A 21,980-nucleotide genomic window follows, 5' to 3' on the forward strand; every position below is an offset into this window, starting at 1 on the left:
TTAAGACTTTAATATTAGAATTAGATTAATAGTGTAGTTATAATTCTATATTAGACTTTAATATTAGAATTAGACTAACGGTGAATTAACGGAAAAGTTAAATGGATAATCATATAATTAAGGATAAATTAGAAAATCTTAAAAGAAAAAATTAAAACCTGAACAATATGAACCATTCATTTGATTTAATAATTTGGCGGTCACTTTTTCTACCCAATGTTAATAATTAAATAAATTCGCTGGTCGAATCCGCTAGTATAATCCGCTAACTGCTGATTGTCAAACAAGGACATTGCGAGGTAGTTCTCACTTCAATTTGTTGTGTGATTTGAATACTCTCGTTGTCACAAAATCTCTCAAGTAGTTAATATGGTTGACTTTATTAATTATATTTTTTTAATTTTTTCATGATATTAATAAAATACTTGGTAAATAAATATATAGCATTATTTTGTATTATAACTTTGATATTTAATTAGAAAAATAGTGCACAAAAAAGATAATAGATAATGTAGTGAATATAATCAATTGATGAATTTGAATGTAAAAATTTTTACATTTGAGAAAAATAAAGACAATATAACTAATGAAAATATTTCTTTTAATTAATTTATTGATAATTAATAAAAAAAATTTCACTGAATAAAGACATTGTAAGGATAATGTAGCGAATATAATCAATTAATAAATTTGAATATAAAGAATTTTTATATTGAAGAAAAATAAAGACAATATAACTAATAAAATTATTTCTCTTATTTATTGATTGATAATGAATAAAATTTTTTTTTTTTTGAATAAAGGCATTGTGGACACATAATTCTAAATTAAAGAAATGCATATGTATTATTTTTTGTTGTAACTACTAAATTATTATTTATATAATTTAATAAGAGTAAAATAAAATACTAATTATGCCAACTTTGATTGGGATGAGGTTCGAACCTAAGACCTTTTTTTTTTTTTTTTTTATTGAAATCAATGAGTAAGTTAACGGTGAACTAACGGCAATTCTTAAAATTTTAACGGAATTAGTAACGGTGTGTGGGTATTTTAGGAAATTTTAGTGTAAAATTTAAATCTGATCAATCTTTTAATTAATCTGAGCCATTCATTTGATTAAAATCTGTGACCGCCATTTTTTCTACCCATTATAGGCCTAACTCTCTTGGGCTCTTATTAGTATAGTAGTTTTTTGTTGTAACTACTAAATTATTATTTATATAATTTAATAAGAGTAAAATAGAATACTAATTATGCCAACTTTGATTGGGATGAGGTTCGAACCTAAGACCTTTTTTTTTTTTTAATTGAAATCAATGAGTAAGTTAACGGTGAACTAACGGCAATTCTTAAAATTTTAACGGAATTAGTAACGGTGTGTGGGTATTTTAGGAAATTTTAGTGTAAAATTTAAATCTGATCAATCTTTTAATTAATCTGAGCCATTCATTTGATTAAAATCTGTGACCGCCATTTTTTCTACCCATTATAGGCCTAACTCTCTTGGGCTCTTATTAGTATAGTAGATATATATATATATATATATATATATATATATATATATATATATATATATATATATATATATATGTATATATATATATTTCTAATCAAGTGAGAATTAGGTGTTAGATGAGAATGTGTGGTCTTTGTCTCTGATTCGGTATTTTGTTTGACAATTACAGAGGTGCATTAGGGTATTGGTTTCTGGTAACTGGTGCACTTATGGTTAAAGTTTCCCATTCTGTTGTGTTATACTATTCACGTTATTACGAGTCCTAAACCAATGTGTTGTTCTTTGTTGTATGTGTAATATAATGATACTAAGTAGCAATGTTAATTGTGGTGGTAGACGTTTCATGTGGTGCTGTAATATTGATGGACCAGGTTTAGATTTTTGCATTTCCTAATTAGAGTTCAAATTCCCTGTAGATGCATGCACTGCATTAGTTTAGTGGTTGAAAACTTGAAATGCAACCAAGCAGTGCAACCTTCCCATTTTCTTCTGCACAACTTCCTTCAATTCTACATTGTTCCCGTGTAGGTGTGAATAGGAACATATATATATATATATATATATATATATATATATATATATATATATGTATATATATATATATAAAGTGTTTGTATATACGTATATATACAAACCAGTAAAAACACCAGAAGCATTTTAAATTGTTGATTGTGAATATTTGGGGATCATTATGAGTTTGGGGTTGGGGGATGCAGCTGGCATACCAATTCTGAATGCTATGTTGGCAGAGTTAAGCTATAAAATCTGCATAAATATGGGTTGAGGATCTGAAGCATTAAACAGAAACAGAAATGAGTTTTGAATTGTTTGTTGTAGGGGTGAGCATCGGTCGGTTTTCGGTTAATAATCGAAATAACCAAAAAAATAATCACCTTCACATAACCGACTGAAATAACCGAGGTACTTATCGGTTAAGTTCGGTTATTTTTAACCGAAGCAGTACTAAATTTGCACTACTACAAATACTTCAGAACTTTGAGCATAAAAAATTGATTAAGAATTAATATTGATAGATGCACGTTGATGTTGCTTGTTACACTATAAATATTTGAATCTTGTTATATTGTATTATTACAATAAAGTAATATGGGGTTGTTTTAGGTTTTGTTTCCAGAATCCAGATGGCTTAGCTTCATTGTGTAGACTTTCTATTTTCAACATAAAAATAATGGACTAATGTTTAGTTTTAACATTTCTCATGTTGTTAACTGGTTCACATATTAAAATCTTAATCAATATGATTTCTTTGTTCAAATGAGCCTTGTATTAAACTAGTAATTGGACTTTGTTATTTTAGAAATATTTTTCCTTTAAAAATATGCATATGTTTTCTTGTATCAAATCCCAAAGGTAGGAAAAAGCACTTTCAAACAATAATATTAAGTTAAAATATATTACAAAATTACTAATTTTATTTCTTTACAAAATGTGAAGTGCGAACCTGTAGGCTGTAGCTGGTAATTACTCAGTTTTCTTATTTTGTTAATTGCTTATTGCTTCTCTAATTCTTAAATTTCTACTGCTTTGTTAATTGCTTCACTAATTCATAAAGTGCTTATCTTTGCGATGTTTATTCTAATTTTTTAAAGAAATTACAGCTCGTTAGGCAATTAAGTAATATTCCTAATATCAACATCGACACCATGTTTCAAAAAAACATCGACACCATTATCTTTTTCCATACCAACCACACAATCCATAGATACTAATGATCAAAGAGTAAGGGAAGATGTTGCAGAGCAACAAAATCATCGGGTTGATAATATAACACATAACGGACGCTTATCGATTGATGTTCAGGGCAAGATGTAAGTTAATTAAATTAAAATGAGATTTCAAATTTGAATATATATTACTTCTTTTAAACTATGAATTTCCTTTATTATAGGTTGACTCACTCTGATGTTTGCGTTAGAAATATTACTAAGCTATTCCAGGAACGAACAGATCCCAATGGCTATGCATGGGCGCAATTTAGTGATGATACAATTAACTTTTATTGGGAAGAGTTCAAAGTAATATTTTAATATATATCTAAAAATTCTTTTGTTTACCTGTCTAACTTTTGATGCTTAATATTATTTATACTGTGTATTGCAAAAGCACTTTGATTGGAGTGCTGCTAAAACAGATTTAGTGTATAGTGCTTGGGAAGTGAATGCAAAAAGAAGATATGCTCATTATATAAGCAGAATGAAGAACAAGTCAAGACATCCATATATCAACGAAGAAATATGGGCAAACTGGAATGATGTTTGGAATTCTGAAGACAGTAAGAAAAAATCATAATTAGGTAAGAGAAATAGACGTGGCGGTGTTTTAGATGGAGTTGCTCAATCTACGCATACCACAGGATCAACACCTCATTCCAAAGTTGCCACTCAACTTGTAAGTTCATTCGAATTGTATAAATTATAAGTGATTATGTTTGGATTGTTTGAATTTTGCGTTATTGTGTTGGTAGAAACTTTTATTGATATAATTACGATGAACTTCTTGTGATTTTATTTTAATGTACTTATTGAGTTGATGTTTGAGATATTTATATTATATATTAAGCAGGGAGATAGTTCTATTTATACAGGAAACTATGCTGATTTTTTTATCAGAATTTTGTTTGCTTTATATAAAAATTATGTGTTATTTTGTTGGTAGAAATTTGTATTGACACTATTATGATAAAATCATTGTGATTTAATTTTAATGTGTTTATTGAGTTAATCTTTGTGTTATTCGAGATAATGCTACTTATAAAGGAAACTCTACTGAATATTGTTTCTAAATTTTGTTCATTTTAAAATAATAATTATGTATTTTTATGTTGCTAGAAACTTTTAGTGACACTATTGTGATAAAAACAGTGTGATTATATTATATTCTCCTTATTGAGTTGATGTTCGAAATATTTTTATTATATATTATAATCTTATTTGTTTTAATTTTTATTTTATCTTGTTTCTATTTTAACTAATTTTTAGGAAAAGCAATTTGGTCGCCGTCCATCATATTTTGAATTATTCAAGCATACACATACCAAAAAACATGATGAATGTATATGAATTGTTATAAAAATTGTACTTATTTTTTAATTTTTGCTGGAACAAATTGCATTGCAACGGGAGGTATTAACACAGAATAGAGAAAAAGTAGATGAGTGTTAATTGTACTATGATGCAATTGGCGGACATGATAAAAAAATAAGAGTTTACAGACTTGGCTCATATGGTACATTCATTCGTGGTCCAATAAATGCTAACACATCGGACAATATAGAATCAACCTCGCAGCGAGAATGCTAATTCTGCAAAGGTCCTAGATGAGATTGAGAATTTAAAGGCTTCTATGGTTCTTATGCAGCAAAAAATAAATGCTCTTGAGAGTGAGAAAGCTGTTACTTCATCATCACCCTCATCACGACCGAATTCACCTTGATTTGATTTTCTTTTATGAATTACTATATTGTTGTTTATACATCATTTTGGTATTAAGTACAACAAATTATATTGTATTTTAGTTTGCACATTAACATTTTAAATACAAATATTAGAATTTTAAAAAAATAATAATAATTACAAAAATATTAAAATAATAATTTAGCATAATTGCGATGAAATATAATTTTAGCGATGGAATATATTCATTGTAATTATGGCGACGAAAATATTTTTGTCATCGAAAATGCGACGGAATCACGACAGTGATTAGTTACGTTATTATTTTACGATGAAATTTTGTGACGGAAAATTTGTACGTTATATCCGTCGTTTTCTTACGAAGAATTTGTGCGACAGAAGACAACATTTGCAACGGAATAGCGACGACAATTTGTTTCGTCGTTTTTTTACGATGAAATTTTATGACGGAATACAAAATTTGCAACGGAAATGTTAGTGACGGATTCGCGACAATAATTATTTCCGTCGTTATATTTCACGACAGAAATATGCAACGGAATATTTTTTCACGCAATGGCGACATAAAGAAACATTTTCGTTGCCAAAATCACGACGGACTCGCGACGGAATGACTTCCGTCGCCTACTTCACAACAAACAATTCCGTCACCATTTTCCGTCGCTATCACTCGCGACGGATTATTTCCGTCACGAAATGAAATACGACAAGCCCTGAGACTACGGAATGGATTTTGTCGCGAAAATTAAAAATTCCGTCGCAAAACGTGATTTGCGACGGAATTTCACATTTTCGCGACGGAATTTTACCGTCGCGAATCGCGATTTTTCTTGTAGTGTGAGTTTACTAATTCTATTCCTTATAGGGCTAGGGCTTACTTTAGGGATAAGGGTCCATGGTCCATAGTGGGCCATATTAATTAAAGAGGATCCTAATCATAATCTGAATAGTAAAAGGCCTACTTCCTTTATTCCTAACAGGCTTAAGACTCTTATTCGGGCAAGGGTCCACGGTTCAGGGTGGACCTTACTAATTAATTAAAGGTAAACCTAACATAATTAAATCATATTTAATTAGTATTAACGGGATTAATTAAATAATTAACCCGGGATTGAAGGCCGTAACACGGGGTGTTACACTCTCCCCCCCTTACGAGAAGCTTCGTCCCCGAAACTTGGAAATCATTGCAGGGTTAACGAGTCAAGAGTAGATCCGTGGTCCTATAGAGAAGGTATTCCACGGGGAAATTGTATACTTGTACGCCTATGCGTGTTGGGTTTTTGGGAACGATTAGGTTTACAGGGCTAAGAGAGTGGGTTTCAAACTTGAGGATATGGTGAACAGGAATTAGGATCAAGTTTCAAGGTTGCAACTTAGGTTGTGAGGTTGCCACTTGTATGGAATCGTTAAAACATGGGATTAAGAATGGGGTAGAAGGGTTTTGCAATAAGGAGGGGGCCGATTTTCCGAGGGAGGGAAAGGAATTCGGCTAGGATGGGTTAAGGTTTCTCGATCCCAAGTGAATAATCTGGTTAGATGCTTTGATCACGATGCCTCGACGAGCTGATGATCCTCCTTCCTTGGTGTTGGTACTTGCTTGACTTTAAGATCCTTGTTAGACCTTGCTTCCTAGGCTAAGGTTTCATCATTCTCTTCTTTCTCGAGGGAATTTCCTGTGGTGATTCAACACTTACTTCTTTAATGCGCCCAAGGTCTTGACCAAGTTGGGTCAACCAAGCCAATCTCTTAGGGCGCACTTCCCAAATTCTTCCCAAGGTCTCTTGGGAGTCGATGGACTTTGGGTTGAATTTCTCTTCTTATTGAATTTCATCTCCTCTTTAGTGGATGAAATTCTTAGTAAGACTTCATGTCTTACCCGAGGTTCGGCATTGTTGTGCCCTTTTTGTGTTATTTTTAATGATGAAGGTGTCCTTGCGTGCCCTTTTTCTTCTTAAAGCGCAGTCGGTACCAAATCTCGTTGTGGGATGACTCGGCGACTTTACGAGTCACCTCATTTCCTTGTGGGTCCTTAATGACCCTTGAAATCTTGGCGCGAATGTTCTCTTCACCCTTTTGCTTAGCACCATGGACTACGTAGTTCTTGATTCCATACAACTTGTAAGGAGTCCTCTAATTTGCTCGAACGATGTCCATGGTTTGGAGGAGTCCCGGTCCATCCTTAGCATTTTGACTTTCAAGGTTTTCGTGGGTTCTTAGCACGAGTTCCCAACTCGCCTCCTTGGTTTGCGCAATCCTTTACGCCTAGTCGGTTGTATCGTAGGATCCAACTTCAATTACTCCTGCAATGTAATTGATTGTGATTTCCCGATGGTGTCTCGTGCGTCAAGGTCTTTTACGTAGGACACTATGTTTGGGTGGTCCATGGTTCCTTACCCAAGACTCACATTCATCAATCAAGGCACACAAGTGCGCCACAAATCAATAAAATGAGGGGTTAAAAAATCAGCACATTGTACCAGTGGGCGCGAGGTGGGCGGTCGTCCGCCTGCCAAGCTCCTGCCAAGGTCCCGTCAAGGACCCGTTGGGGACCCGCGGGAAAGTGACTAGGAAGAGTCAATTCCTTCGGGAAAGACCCCAAAAATGCACAGATTCATGTCCTGACAAGTCCCATGCCCTTGTGCATAATAAAAGGGACTTGGATACATAGGATGACTCATCGTACAATGTTCATTGATCCTTAAGCACGAGTTCTAGAGGTAGATATACATATATATATGTATCTATGTTTTCTTGGTCTGGGTTAAAGGGGTGTAAGAAGTGCAAGGGCTATGTTTCAAGGTCGAGGGGCGGATAGGGTCGGTGTCTCCAAGGTCGTAATACAGGAAGGGAGGTTGCTACCTTGTACGGGTTTGTTTGTAATGAGGGATCAAGAGCGAGGTTTGGAGTGATAGGATGGATTCTTTAACGAAATGGTACTTGATTGGCAAGGGGAGGGAAAGAGGCTAAGGACTCTTGGTTTCGAGTGATTATGCCTGTTTGGGGCTTGGTTGTGGCGTACAGTCGAACTGGTGATCCCTTTTCCTTGGTTTCGTTTGATTCTAAGATTTTCGTTTGATCTTCTCTTCCTGTGTCGAAGTCCCCTTCGTCCTTATGGCTTCTAGGGGAATTCTCGTGATGGTTTCCGTGCACGTTCCCCTCGGAGGTCCAGAAGTCTGGACCCAGTCGGTTAGTGGGTCAAATCCCTAGGTCTTGACTCCTAATCCTTGCCGAGGGTTCTTAAGGGTCAAGGGGGTTTCGGGTTAGTCTTTCTTGTTCTATTGGGTTTCATCCCTTCCTTGGAGGATGAAATTCTTAGCGAGGCTTTATGTCCTCCTTGAGGTTCGGCCTGTTGCACCTATTTGACGATGTTTTCTGTAGCGAGGGCCCCTGACACATTGAACGTATTGGTTTGCCCGCTCTTGTCAACGCATTGCGTTCTTCGGTGGCGTACATGCCGGCTATGGCTTCTCGTAAAGCCTTCACGGTTTTTCGTGCAAGGGTGGGATGATACGTATTCGTAACTTCCACCTACTTCGCCGATTCCTATCTAACAACTTATTTCAATATTGAATCGATGAATGTCGGTTCTTCACGCCCTTGGGCAGGGTAAGGGCTTTATGCTGCTCTACGGAGTGGGGATATGAACTTAGAGTAAGGGCGATGATTCCAATGCTCATAACAATTTAGGGTTTCCGAGGGTTTGGGTTAGGCGCAACAAAGGGTGAGCAAGGTCATGACGGTTGTGTATTTGCTCTTAAGGTAATTAAGGATTCGGGATGGGAGTTTTCAACAAATAGGGGTATCAAGATGCTGGGGTTTCAGGGCGGACGATATTTTAAACTGTGGTGGTGGGGTCGCAAGGTGTCGCGATATACTTACCTTGCACCCAAGGATTCGACTAATGGTGTCGTTCATTCGCTACTTTAATCGGTGTCCTAGTTCTCCTTCCTGTTTGTTGTAGCCGCAACCCGGGTTTGCCGAGATAAAGCAACTTGTCGGAAGGTGCATGCCATTTGTCTTAATCGGGGGTTATCGTGGTTAACCCTGGGTCGGTGAGTATTGCAGTCCGTCCCTTTTAGCAGTCCTGACATCTTGATGCAACGTCTTTTCACCGCCTCTTCTTAGTAGTCATCCAAATCTACCTTTTCTTTGGTCACGGTCCTTGTCAAGTCTTTTGACGGGAGTTAGGACGAGGCGATTTATCGGGTAAGTGTACGTTACCCAGTTGTGGAAGTAAACTTATCTATTCGCACCCTTACCTGGTGCGGTAAGCGTAGGGGGAGGTTCATTTAAGTTAAAGAGGGATGAAGTGGGGGGGATCATGTGTAGGTTTCACAATCTAAGATTCCTGAATCCTATGTTCCTAAGTACCTAGAGTTCAAGCCTAGTGTCCTAAAGTCCGGTCTTAAGAGTCTTATCCTAGGGTCAAACTTAGGCTCTGATACCAACTGTAACACCCCAGATTTTTAAGACATTTTAAGCTTATATAATAAAGGTAATATCTCATTACATCCCAAAGTATATCATAAGTGTACGGGGTGCTATGCCACACCTGGGCTAGTGAACCCAGGTGCACAGGCTGTCTAACTAATATCCATTGGAACACAAAGCATAATATGGCACGCAGGCCGAAAGGGAAACTAATCTACGTCTACGCTCCAGTTCTAGCGCGCTCCGGTGTTCTAGTCCTCTGTGCCTGAAAGCCAAATACATCTGTTCAGCGAGAGATGCTGGTAACCCACTTCAACGCGTTGAAATACAATACATATAGAGATACATATAGATATACGAAAACCATTTCGAGCATGAAGATATATCCTACGAACTCTATCTTTAAAACCGGGAATGACTCGACAGATAAGGCCAGACACAAGCAACAGTTATAACGAGCATATGCAGTTCAAGACAGTTAAGGCAGATAAGGCAAAGCATAAACAATAGTCATAACTCAACATAAACAATCCCCAACATAAATCCCGTAGTCACATCCCCCAAGACACTCATGATCACCACTCATCCATATCTCAACACATAGCACACTTTGTTGGCGCCACAGGACCAATCGCATGCCCATACATGAGGGTCAGCGCATATAGCTCTGACACGGCCCCGCAGCACCCTGCCCCGTATCGCAACACGGAGGGGTCGATCGTAACCGACCGATGAACCGCAGCTCATCATAGTGTTTGATCGCAACCAAACAGTGGACCGCAGCCCAAGAGAATGTCATCTGACCGCAGCCAGGAAAGAGGACGAATCGCAGCTCGTATAGAAACGTTTGATCGCAACCAAACGGTGGACCGCAGCCCAAGAGTATCAATCTGACCGCAGCCAGCTTCTGAACCGCAGCTCAGGAAAACCAATCCGATCGCAACCGAATTGGGGTAACACACACACATATCACACAGCAAGCACATGCAACCCATGTTACACATTGGGAAGGGGGAGAAAGCGCGTAACAAAACCTATGCGTGATCCATCACATACTAAGGATAGTCCTAAGGGGTTCATACTTCTTCCACCTAGGTCAACGGGATACCAATTCAACTAGCATGCAACACAATAGACTCATAAACCTATGAACGGCGCCCGAAACATCAAACAAGACATAGCCACGATAAACGAAGTCCGTTGGGACACCACGGGAAACGGGGAAACATCAAACGGGGAAGCCGGGATCCCGGGTGGGATGAGTTTCCAGCGGGTAGCCAATGGGTGGGGGCCACCCGCCGGCTGCCCGCCGGATTTTACTGTTCCGGGTAGCGGGTCGCCGGCGGGTAGCTGCCCGCCCGTCGGCTGCCCGCTGCTGGAGATGCACTTTCCGGCCGTGGGTAGGTGGCGGGTCCCCTACCCCCCACCTACCCCCACTGACTCTTATCACGCAATTTCGCCCCGGGAACCATTGTGGAACCCGAAATCATGCTTAGACACTTTACAACGCAATTAACGACAACACGTAGACAGTTAACGGATCAAATACGAGAAACGAACGGCACATAACCTATCATGCTTTTCTAAACATAATCAACACCCAAACATGCGATTTCCCCACCCGATAATCCAAGAATAATATCATACGATACAACCTAGGGTTCTAATCACTTTTATATCCACAAGGATACGATTCGTCTTCTAATTGCAAGATTCGGTAAGAATAACACATAAGCATCCAGAGCATCACACAATTATCAAGAACAACACATAATCATCAAGAACTCCATATAATCATCAAGAACACCATAATTATCAAGAATCTCCCAATATCAAGATTATCAAGATCCCCCATGGGATCATCACATCAATCATCAATAATAATCATCACAAGTCATTAATACACAGTAATATGGGGAAACCCTAAGGGGGAATCATAACTATGAAAATAGGTTTTGTTGAGACATGGGTTACCTCTTAGCCTTAATTATTTCCTTGGCTATGAAGGATCTTTCTTTAAGCTTTCTTGATTTCTTGATTTCTCCTAAGGGGATTCTTGGAACTCTTTGGGTGGTGAGAGATTATTGTGGTGGGGATTCTGGGTGCCTCCTAAGTTCCCTATTTATATATTTAAGACTCCTAGTTAGGGCCTGAATGGTATGGGTTTACTAATTCTATTCCTTATATGGCTAGGGCTTACTTTAGGGATAAGGGTCCATGGTCCATAGTGGGCCATATTAATTAAAGAGGATCCTAATCATAATCTGAATAGTAAAAGGCCTACTTCCTTTATTCCTAACAGGCTTAAGACTCTTATTCGGGCAAGGGTCCACGGTTCAGAGTGGACATTACTAATTAATTAAAGGTAAACCTAACATAATTCAATCATATTTAATTATTATTAACGGGATTAATTAAATAATTAACCCGGGATTGAAGGCCGTAACACGGGGTGTTACAGCGCCCCCCCTCCCGTGTTCCTCTTACGGATCTGTTCCTGAACTCCTCGTTGTAGAAGTTGGATCCAGTAGAGGTTGGCAGCGCTGGTGTAAGCTTCGTTAAGGGTTCGGGGTTTGCTTACGATTAGAGCCTTTCGGGCTTCGAAGTTGAGTCCCATCACAAATTTCTCTATCTTGATTGTTTATGTAGGCAGCAATTCGGGTGCGAAACGAGCTAGCTCGAGAAATCGTTTGTGGTATTCCATGACCGTGGCCATCCACTGTTTTAGGTGGAGGAATTCCTCGTACATGGCTGCCCTTATGTGTGCGGGGAAGAACCGTCGCCGTAGTCGCACTTTTAGGGATTCCCAGTTGAACCCTAGTTCTTGCCTACAAGTAGGTCCTTCGTGGACCGACCAAAGATCAGCTTTGTGTCCGAAGTAGAATGAGGCTATTTCAACTCGGCGTCCCTCCGGGCATTCTACTACCTCGAAGATCTTGCCGAAGGTTCAGATCCATTTTTCGAGGATTGTGGGGTCCTCTTCCCCTGAGAAGATAGGCAGGCGATGGTTCGAGATTTGGCAAGCGACATCTGAGTTTCTGTTTGGCGGTGGCGGTGGTCGATTGTTGTTATGGAGAATAGCGTCGCTTAGCGTTTGGGCTACCTGAGTCAGTTGGTGAAGATTCTGGACTAGAGATACGTGAGCAGAGGGTTCAGGGGTCCTTGACTGGCTTCTTGTTGGCGAGATTCTGGTGGTCTACAGGGCCAGTATTGATCGTAATGGTAAGTTAGTGGGTTGCATCCTTACCTTAATGCGATAAGTATAGGGAATTTTTAAACTACGCACAGGGTAGAGTGAGGGTGTAACACCCCGTGTTACGGCCCTTAATCCCGAATTAATTATTTAATTAATCCCGTTAATAATAATTAAAAAGGATTTAATTTGGTTTGGATTCTCTTTAATAAATTAATATGGTCCACCATGGACCATACACCCTTATCCCTAACCCAAAGCCCCTTAGTCCTATAAGGAATAGAATTAGTAAACACATACCATTCAGACCCTAATTAGGACTCCTAGATATATATATATAAGGACATAGGAGGCACCTAGAAGTCACACCACAATAGATATCACCACACATGAATTCCCAAGGGACTCCCCACCACACAGCCTAGGGAGATCAAACGGATGGAAATCTTAGGGAAGAACCTTAATAGCCAAGGGATGATTAATTAAGGCTAAGAGGGAACCCATGTCTCATCAAAACCTATTTTCTTCACTATAATCTCCTTCCTTGGCCTGCCTCTATATTATTGTGTCTTGATGAATTCTTCTATGATAATTGTGTTATGTTCTTGATAATTGATAAGATGATTTATATGCATTCTTGATAATATTGATGATCTTGATGTTGAAAAGAAGGTCTTGATTTTGATGTGATGATTCTTGACGAATCTTGATAATTCTTGATGTTAAAGATAAAATATGATCTTGATGATTTGGGTGGGATTAGAGCCATAGGTTGGATTGGGAATTGGTATTGTGATGTTCTTGATTTATATTTGGGTGGGAATTCACATGTTCGGGTGTTGTTTATATTTAGAAGTCGTAATAGGATAAGTCCTACGTGATTCTTGCTTTTGATCCGTTAATTGCCTAATTGGTGTCGTTATTTTTGTTTAAAAGTGTCTAAGCATGGTTTCGGGTTCCACAAAGGTTCCCGGGACGAATATATGAGAAAAGAGTCAGTGGGGGGTAGGTGGGGGTAGGGTTACCCGCCACCTACCCGCTGCCCGAAGAACACCGCCCGGCAGCGGGCAGCCACCGGGCAGCCGCCTGCCCGCGGCGACCCGCTACCCGGAACAGTGTTCTCCGGCGGGCAGCCGGCGGGTGGCCCTCCACCCACCGGCTACCCGCTAGTCCGTACCCCACCCCGGGTCTTTGGCTTCCCCGTTTGATGTTCCCCGCTCCCCATGGTGTCCCAACGGACCCCGTTTGTCATACTTGAGTCTAGTTTGATATTTCGGGTACCATTCGTAGGTTAAAAGAGTCTTAGGGATTGCATGCTAGTTGAATTGGTAACCCGTTGACCTAGGAAGAAGTTGTATGAACCCTTAGGACTATTCTTAATATGTGAATGATCACACGTAAGTTTATTTGTATGTCTTTCCCCTCCCAATATGCTACTATGTGCTCCTATGTGTTATGTGTTGCACGATCCCCCATTTTGGTTATAGGCCAATTGGGTGATTCCCGGACGAAGGTTCGGAAGTCGGCTGAAGGCCGAATGGATTTTTCCCGGACTAAAGGGTCGGAAGTGGCTGAAGGCCAAATGGATTGTTCCTGAGCTAAGGCTCTGAAGTAGGCTTTAACACCCCAGATTTTCAAGATATTTAAAGCTTATAAAATAAAGGTGAAATCTCGTTAAATCCCAAAACATAATACAAGAGTGCGGGGTGCTATGCCACACCTGAGCTAGAGAACTAAGGTGCACAGGCTAACTATCTAATATCCTTGGTAAAGTAAATGCATAAACATGGCACGCAGGCCGAAAGGGAAACTAACTACATCTACGTTCCAAGTTCTAGCGCGCTCCAGTGACTTATTCTTCTGTGCCTGAAAGCCAAATATATCTGTTCAGGGGAGAGATGCTGGTAACCCACTCCAACGCGTGGAAATACATTACATATAGAGATATATATAGATATACGAAAATCATTTTGAGCATGAAGATATATCCTACGAACTCTAGCTTTTAAAACCGGGAATGACTCGACAGATAAGGCTAGACACAAGCAACAGTTATAACAAGCATATACAATCTACGATAAGCAAGACAAATAAAGCTGAGCACAATTAATAATCATAACCCAACATAAACAATCCCCAGCATAAGTCCCATAGTCACATTCCCCAAGATACTCATAACCACAACTCATCTATATCTCATCCCATAGCACACTTTGTTGGCGCCACAGGACCAATCGCATGCCCATACATGAGGGTCAGCGCATATAGCTCTGACACGGCCCCGCAGCACCCTGCCCCGTCTCACATTACGGAGGAGCCGATCGCAACCGACTGATGGACCTTTGTCCTACATAATATTTATATACTTGACCGGTCTTTACCAGCCTGGTTAACAGTTGAGATGGTTCTCAGCCCATTCAACTGCCCGTATAGTGGACCTTTGTCCTATATAATATTTATATATCTGACCGGTCTCTACCAGCCTGGTTAACAGCCGGTATGGTTCTCAGCCCATCCGACTGCCCGTATAGTGGAACTTAGTCCTATATAATATTTAGGGGAAACGGCGTTTTTGGCCCCTCAATTGTTTTACTTTTGGAAATTTGGCCCCTGTCAATTGATTTGAACAAACTTAGTCCTTCAATTGTGTACAATACACTACATTTAGTCATTGATTTTATATAATTAAAAGCCTTGTTAGTAATTTTTTTTCATGGGTTAAAATTACTCATTGTCAATTCCTTTCAAAACCATCAATTCTTCAACAATAAGTGCACAGATAGCTAGAGCTGCAAGATGGCCGTTTGGGTATTGCGATTGGAAGGTCGTTGATTGTGCGTTAACTAAGGTAATGTTTTAACATTCACAATGAGAAATTGAGAACAAAATATAGAAGCTTAAACATGCACCTAATATAAAAGGCAAATACTGCTATTTTACATTCCTTAAAGGAGGACCACTATCAAGACATTGAGCTTCAGGACATTGCTTTGTATGTAGGTAAAATTCATGAAGTTACTCTGAAGGCAACAAATATAATGGGAGATAAATTTGAATAAACAAATTACGCTTAGGAATGCTTATGACAAATATAACCCCATAAAAAAAAAATTATTAACAAAGTTTTTTTGAAAGGATTAACAAAGTTTTTAATTATATAAAATCAGGGACTAAATGTGTTATATTATGAACAATTGAAGGACTAAATTTGTTCAAATCAATTGACAGGGATCAAATTTCCAAAAGTAAAACAAATGAGGGGCCAAAAACGCCATTTCCCGTAATATTTATATACCTGACCGGTCTCTACCAGCCTGGTTAACAGCCGGTATGGTTCTCAGCCCATCCGACTGCCCGTATAGTGGAACTCAGTCCTATATAATATTTATATACCTGATCGGTCTCTACCAGCCTGGTTAACAGCCGGCATGGTTCTCAGCCCACCCGACTGCCCGTATAGCCCGATTGATCTTAACCAACTCGGGGTTACATGCACACATAACACATAGCAAGTACATGCAACCCACATTAACACATTGGGAAGGGGGAGAAAACGTATAACGAAAATTATGCGTGATCCATAATATACTAAGAATGGTCCTACGGGGTTCATACTTCTTCCACCTAGGTCAACGGGATACCAATTCAACTAGCATGCAATACAGTAGACTCATAAACCTACGAACGATAACCGAAATATCAAACTAGACAAAGGCACGATAAAAGGAGTCCGTTGGGACACCACGGGGAACGGGGGAACATCAAACGGGGAGGTCGGGATCCCGAAGTGGGAGAATTTCCAGCGGGTAGCTGGTGGGTGGGGGGCTACCCGCCGGCTGCCCGCCGGTAACACTATTCCGGGCAGCGGGTCGCCGGCGGGTAGCTGCCCGCCCGCCGGCTGCCCGCTGCCGGAGATACAATTTCCGGCCGTGGGTAGGTGGCGGGTCCCCTACCCCCCACTGACTCTTATCACAAAATTTCGCCCCGGGATCCATTGTGGAACCCGAAACCATGCTTAGACACTTTACAACGCAATTAACGACAACACGTAGACAATTAACGGATCAAATACGAGAAACGAACGGCACATAACCTATCATGCTTTTCTAAACATAATCGACACCCAAACATGCGATTTCCCCACCCGATAATCCAAGAATAATATCATACGACACAACCTAGGGTTCTAATCACTTTTATATCAACAAGGATACGATTCGTCTTCTAATTGCAAGATTCGGTAAGAATAACACATAAGCATCAAGGGCATCACACAATTATCAAGAACAACACATAATCATCAAGGACTCCATACAATCATCAAGAACACCATAATTATCAAGAATCTCCCAACATCAAGATTATCAAGATCCCTCATGGGATCATCACATCAAACATTAATAATCATCATCATATCTCGCGAATCACAATAATATGGGGGAAACCCTAAGGGGGAATCATAACTATGAAAATAGGTTTTGTTGAGACATGGGTTACCTCTTAGCCTTTATTTAGTTCCTTGGCTATGAAGGGTCTTTCTTTAGGTTTTCTTGCTTTCTTGATTTCTTCTAGGGGATTCTTGGAGCTCTTTGGGGTGGTGGGCGTTTATTGTGGTGGGGGGTTTCTAGGTGCCTCTTAAGTCCCCTATTTATATATTTAGGAGTCCTAGTTAGGAACTAATATTATGGGCTTGCTAGTTCTATTTCTTTTGGGACTAAGGATTGGGTTTTAGGGATAAGGGCCCGTGGACTATGGTGGGCCTTTCCTAATTAATTATTGTGATTTAATCCTTTCTTTTGGGTAATTGATTAATTGATTTTTGGGGTCGTAACACGGGGTGTTACACTCTCCCCCCCTTACAAGGGGCTTCGTCCTCGAAGCCCGGTGTGTTAATCCACTCTTTCACCCCTAGGCATCCCGTATCTTGGCCTTCCGGTTAGGAGTGTGGCCCTTACGTTTTGCCTTAGCTGGGGTAGACTGGATTTCTGGTGGCGTTGTGGTAGAAGGGTTTTAGGTCTACCTCGGTCTCCTGCTCCTGAGCTGGATGCCCCGCGAGTGCCCAAGGTGGCCTCGATTGCTGCCACTCTCTGATCTAGTGCGCGAGTCGTACGGATCAAGGATGTGAACCCTTCCTCCATGATTTGGCTTTGTCGGTTAAGTTGTGCGAGTATGCGCTCATTGATCGAGCTCTCGTTTTGCTCCCTGGGATTCCCTCTTGATTGTGGGTGCAATGGCGGTCTGGGCTCGTCGTCCTTCTCCTGGTCCTCATTTTCTCCCGGGATCCCAAAATCTTGCATTGCCCGCTTGAGTTTCTTGTTGGAGATGTCCAATTGGTCGACCAATTTTCTTCGTTCCTCCTCGTGTTTTTGGCAAATTTCCTCGATGGTGAGGTAGTGTCCCCCTTCGGTGTAGTAGATGTCGTTGCGGCGGAGGTTCTGGGCATTAAAAACCATGCCATTTGCGGTCTTGACCTCGGCGTGGCTTAGGTCTACCCCCTTTTTCTCCATGATCCAACTTAGGATCATCCCGTAGGGTAGGCTAAGCCGGTTGTTTGACTTGCAGAATTCCATGTGTTTTAACATGAGTGCCGGTAGGTTGAACTTGATTTTATGTTTCAGGAGGTAAGCAAAGGTGCACTCCAGGCTTCCCACATCCTTGCTTTTGTTATTGGTGGGCAAGAGGCTATCGGTTACAATCATAACCAATATCTTTTGCTCCGCCGTTAGCCACTTTCGGTTTGGTCGAGTGGCCGAGGTGAACCCGTCCTCCTTCCCGAGTAGGTACCCGATGTAGTCCTTGTATCCCGTAGTTTGGGTATCAATCCACCCTTTTCGGTCATAGTCAGACACACCCGTGGTGGTCAATTTCAAGAGCTTGGCCAAACGGCCTTCGGAAAGCACAATTTCCTTGCCACGGACCTTGGTGGTGATTTCTACCTTGTCGCCCCGTTTGGTGGCTACAAGGTTTTGATAGAACTCCTTCACCAATTCGGGGTACGTATCCCCTTTGATGGTGAGATACGCATCTAAAAGCCCTTGATGTTTGAGCATATCAACCAATTCCGGAGAGAATTGGTCGGGTTCTAGTGCTTTACCTCCGATCACGGTGTAATCGGCGTTGCTCCATTCCGTGGTGCGGGTTCCGAGGGGTTGCTTTGGCATTGTGGTGCTTCGGTTGATGGCGACGTTTTCCGGCGAGGCGGCGGCGGGGCTCCGGCGTGTTTTTCCGGCGAGGTGAACGGCGCTCCGGCGCGTTTTTCCGGCGAGTTTCTAGGCGGCGTGGTTTCTTGTTTTCGAGGGGGACGGCGGCGAGGTGGAGGTTCGGCGTTGGTGCGGTGGGGGTGAGATGGCGGGATGGCGTCGTTCGGGTGGAGGAGCAGCGGGTCGCCGCTGGGGAGCCTCCGGGTGGCGGGTTGCGGACGGCTGGGACTGCGGCGCGGCGGTGTGACGTTTGCGGGTGGGGTTCGGCCGGCGGCGGCGGTTGATCGGCGGTGACGATGGGTGGTTGTTGGTTTCTTTGAGGTCGGGCGGTGAGGGGTGTGAGAAAGAGAAGGGGAAGAGTGGGGAAGAAGAAGGGGAGGAAGAAGAAGAAGGGTTTTTGATTTGGGGGTTTTGTGGGGTTTAGGGATTTGGAGGGGTTTAACAAGGGAGTATTCCCTTGAGGTTTCAAGAAACACTCATGGCTTAGTGGTTAGGGGTTTGGACTTGTAAATAGAAGGTCTAGAGTTCAATTCTCATTGGCAAAACTAGGCTTTTTGATGATGGGGCCTATGTCTTTTTCCTTATTTCGGCTTCTAGTGGTGAGGTTTGGCTAGTTTGCAAGTAGAACCGAATTACGAACTAATCTTTTATTTATAATATTTCCAAGTAATTAAGCTAAGTAAGTAACTCTACCACGAAGGTGATTACAAGAAATTGCCAACCTAACCTAGGCAGAATTCGTCTTCTTGGCTTTCTCCCACGGGATTTGCGTGGTCCTCGTCTTCTAGGCCTTGGTTCCCTTCCTCGAGATCGCCCTCGTTTCCGAGGTTGGCTTGAGTGCGGCTCATGACGAATATTTTTCCGGGAGTGCCGTAGTTTCCTTGATGGGTGGTGCCCCCATGTTGTCCCATGGTGGTAGTGCGTGGCCTTTGGGGTTGGGTGCAAAGGAAGGCCTTGTGTCCCTCTTCTCCGCAGTTGAAGCATCGCAAGAGTTTGCCCATGCAATCCTTGCCTCTATGGCTCTTGTTGCATTTCGAGGAAGGGAAGCCCCTGGCGCTGGCGTCGTTTTTTTCCCGAGGTGGCCTTTGGTTGGTCGGGTTGCCGGGTCTCGTGTTGGTGTCGCTCCTTGTTCTTTTTACTGGTGGCGCCCCCCCTCCGGGGTTCCTCTTCCGCATTTGTTCCTGAACCCCGCGTTGGAGTAGTTGGATTCGGTAGAGGTTGGCAGCACTGGAGTAAGCCTCGTTGAGAGTCCGGGGTCTGCTTACTACTAGTGCTTTTCGGGCTTCAAAGTTGAGGCCCGATACGAATCTCTCTATTTTGGTTACTTCGGTGGGGACGAGTTCGGGTGCGAAGCGTGCTAGTTCAAGGAATCGTTTGTGGTATTCCATAACGGTCGCTGTCCCTTGTTTCAGATGGAGAAACTCCTCGTACATGGACGCTTTCACGTGTGTCGGGTAGAACCTCTCTCGTAGTCGTGTTTTGAGGTTCTCCCAATTGAACCACGGTTCTTGTTGGTAAGCGGGCCCCTCGTGGATCCACCAGAGATCGGCCTCGTGCCCGAAGTAGAACGAGGTTATCTCTACGCGGCGTTCTTCCGGGCATTCTACTACTCCATAAATCTTATCAAGAGTCCGGATCCATTCTTCCAGGACCGCGGGATCCTCTTCTCCCGAAAACGTGGGTGGTCGGTGATTTGAAACTTGTCGGGCGACGTCCGAGTTTGCGTTTGACGGAGGCGGTGGGGGCCTGTTGTTGCGAAGGACCGCGTCACTTAGTGCCTGTGCGACTTGTGTTAGTTGCTGTAGGGTTCGGGTTAAGGGGTCGTCTGTGGTGGGCTCTGGAGTTCTGGATTGCCTTCTGTTCGGTGCCATGTTATCGTCTTTCTGGTCAGCGTTTATAAGAATGTTAAGTTAGAGTTCGACGCACTTCTTGTGAAGTGATAAGTGGGGGGAGGGTTTAGAATGGGGAAGGGTAAAGTGTAGGGAAGTTATGTGTAGGTTTCACAATCTCACTGCGCGTCCTAAGATTCCTGAGTCCTATGCTCCCAGGTACCTAGAGTTCAAGCCTAATGTCCTAAAGTCCGGTCTTTAAGAGTCTTTTCCTAGGGTCAAACTTAGGCTCTGATACCAACTGTAACACCCCAGATTTTCAAGATATTTAAAGCTTATAAAATAAAGGTGAAACCTCGTTAAATCCCAAAACATAATACAAGAGTGCGGGGTGCTATGCCACACCTGAGCTAGAGAACTCAGGTGCACATGCTAACTATCTAATATCCTTGGTAAAGTAAATGCATAAACATGGCACGCAGGCCAAAAGGGAAACTAACTACATCTACGTTCCAAGTTCTAGCGCGCTCCAGTGACTTATTCTTCTGTGCCTGAAAGCCAAATATATCTGTTCAGCGAGAGATGCTGGTAACCCACTCCAACGCATGGAAATACATTACATATAGAGATATATATAGATATACGAAAATCATTTTGAGCATGAAGATATATCCTACGAACTCTAGCTTTTAAAACCGGGAATGACTCGACAGATAAGGCTAGACACAAGCAACAGTTATAACAAGCATATACAATCTACAATAAGCAAGACAGATAAAGCTGAGCACAATTAATAATCATAACCCAACATAAACAATCCCCAGCATAAGTCCCATAGTCACATTCCCCAAGATACTCATAACCAAAACTCATCTATATCTCATCCCATAGCACACTTTGTTGGCGCCACAGGACCAATCGCATGCCCATACATGAGGGTCAGCGCATATAGCTCTGACACGGCCCCGCAGCACCCTGCCCCGTCTCACATTATGGAGGAGCCGATCGCAACCGACTGATGGACCTTTGTCCTACATAATATTTATATACCTGACCGGTCTTTACCAGCCTGGTTAACAGTTGAGATGGTTCTCAGCCCATTCAACTGCCCGTATAGTGGACCTTTGTCCTATATAATATTTATATACCTGACCGGTCTCTACCAGCCTGGTTAACAGCCGGTATGGTTCTCAGCCCATTCGACTGCCCGTATAGTGGAACTTAGTCCTATATAATATTTATATACTTGACCGGTCTCTACCAGCCTGGTTAACAGCCGGTATGGTTCTCAGCCCATCCGACTGCCCGTATAGTGGAACTTAGTCCAATATAATATTTATATACTTGACCGGTCTCTACCAGCCTGGTTAAAAG

General features: G+C 41.6%; 1 long non-coding RNA gene across 1 annotated transcript; it reads left to right on the plus strand.

Moving 5' to 3' along the window:
- Positions 1–2,359: 2,359 nt before the first annotated feature.
- On the plus strand, positions 2,360–21,473 carry LOC109156660. Its single transcript, XR_002050094.1, has 3 exons — positions 2,360–2,440; positions 19,458–19,460; positions 21,459–21,473. It is a non-coding gene; the product is annotated as an uncharacterized LOC109156660 (long non-coding RNA).
- Positions 21,474–21,980: the final 507 nt, after the last annotated feature.

The sequence above is a fragment of the Ipomoea nil genome, unplaced genomic scaffold (genome assembly GCF_001879475.1).
Source record: "Ipomoea nil cultivar Tokyo-kokei standard unplaced genomic scaffold, Asagao_1.1 scaffold2749, whole genome shotgun sequence".
Lineage (NCBI taxonomy): Eukaryota > Viridiplantae > Streptophyta > Magnoliopsida > Solanales > Convolvulaceae > Ipomoea > Ipomoea nil.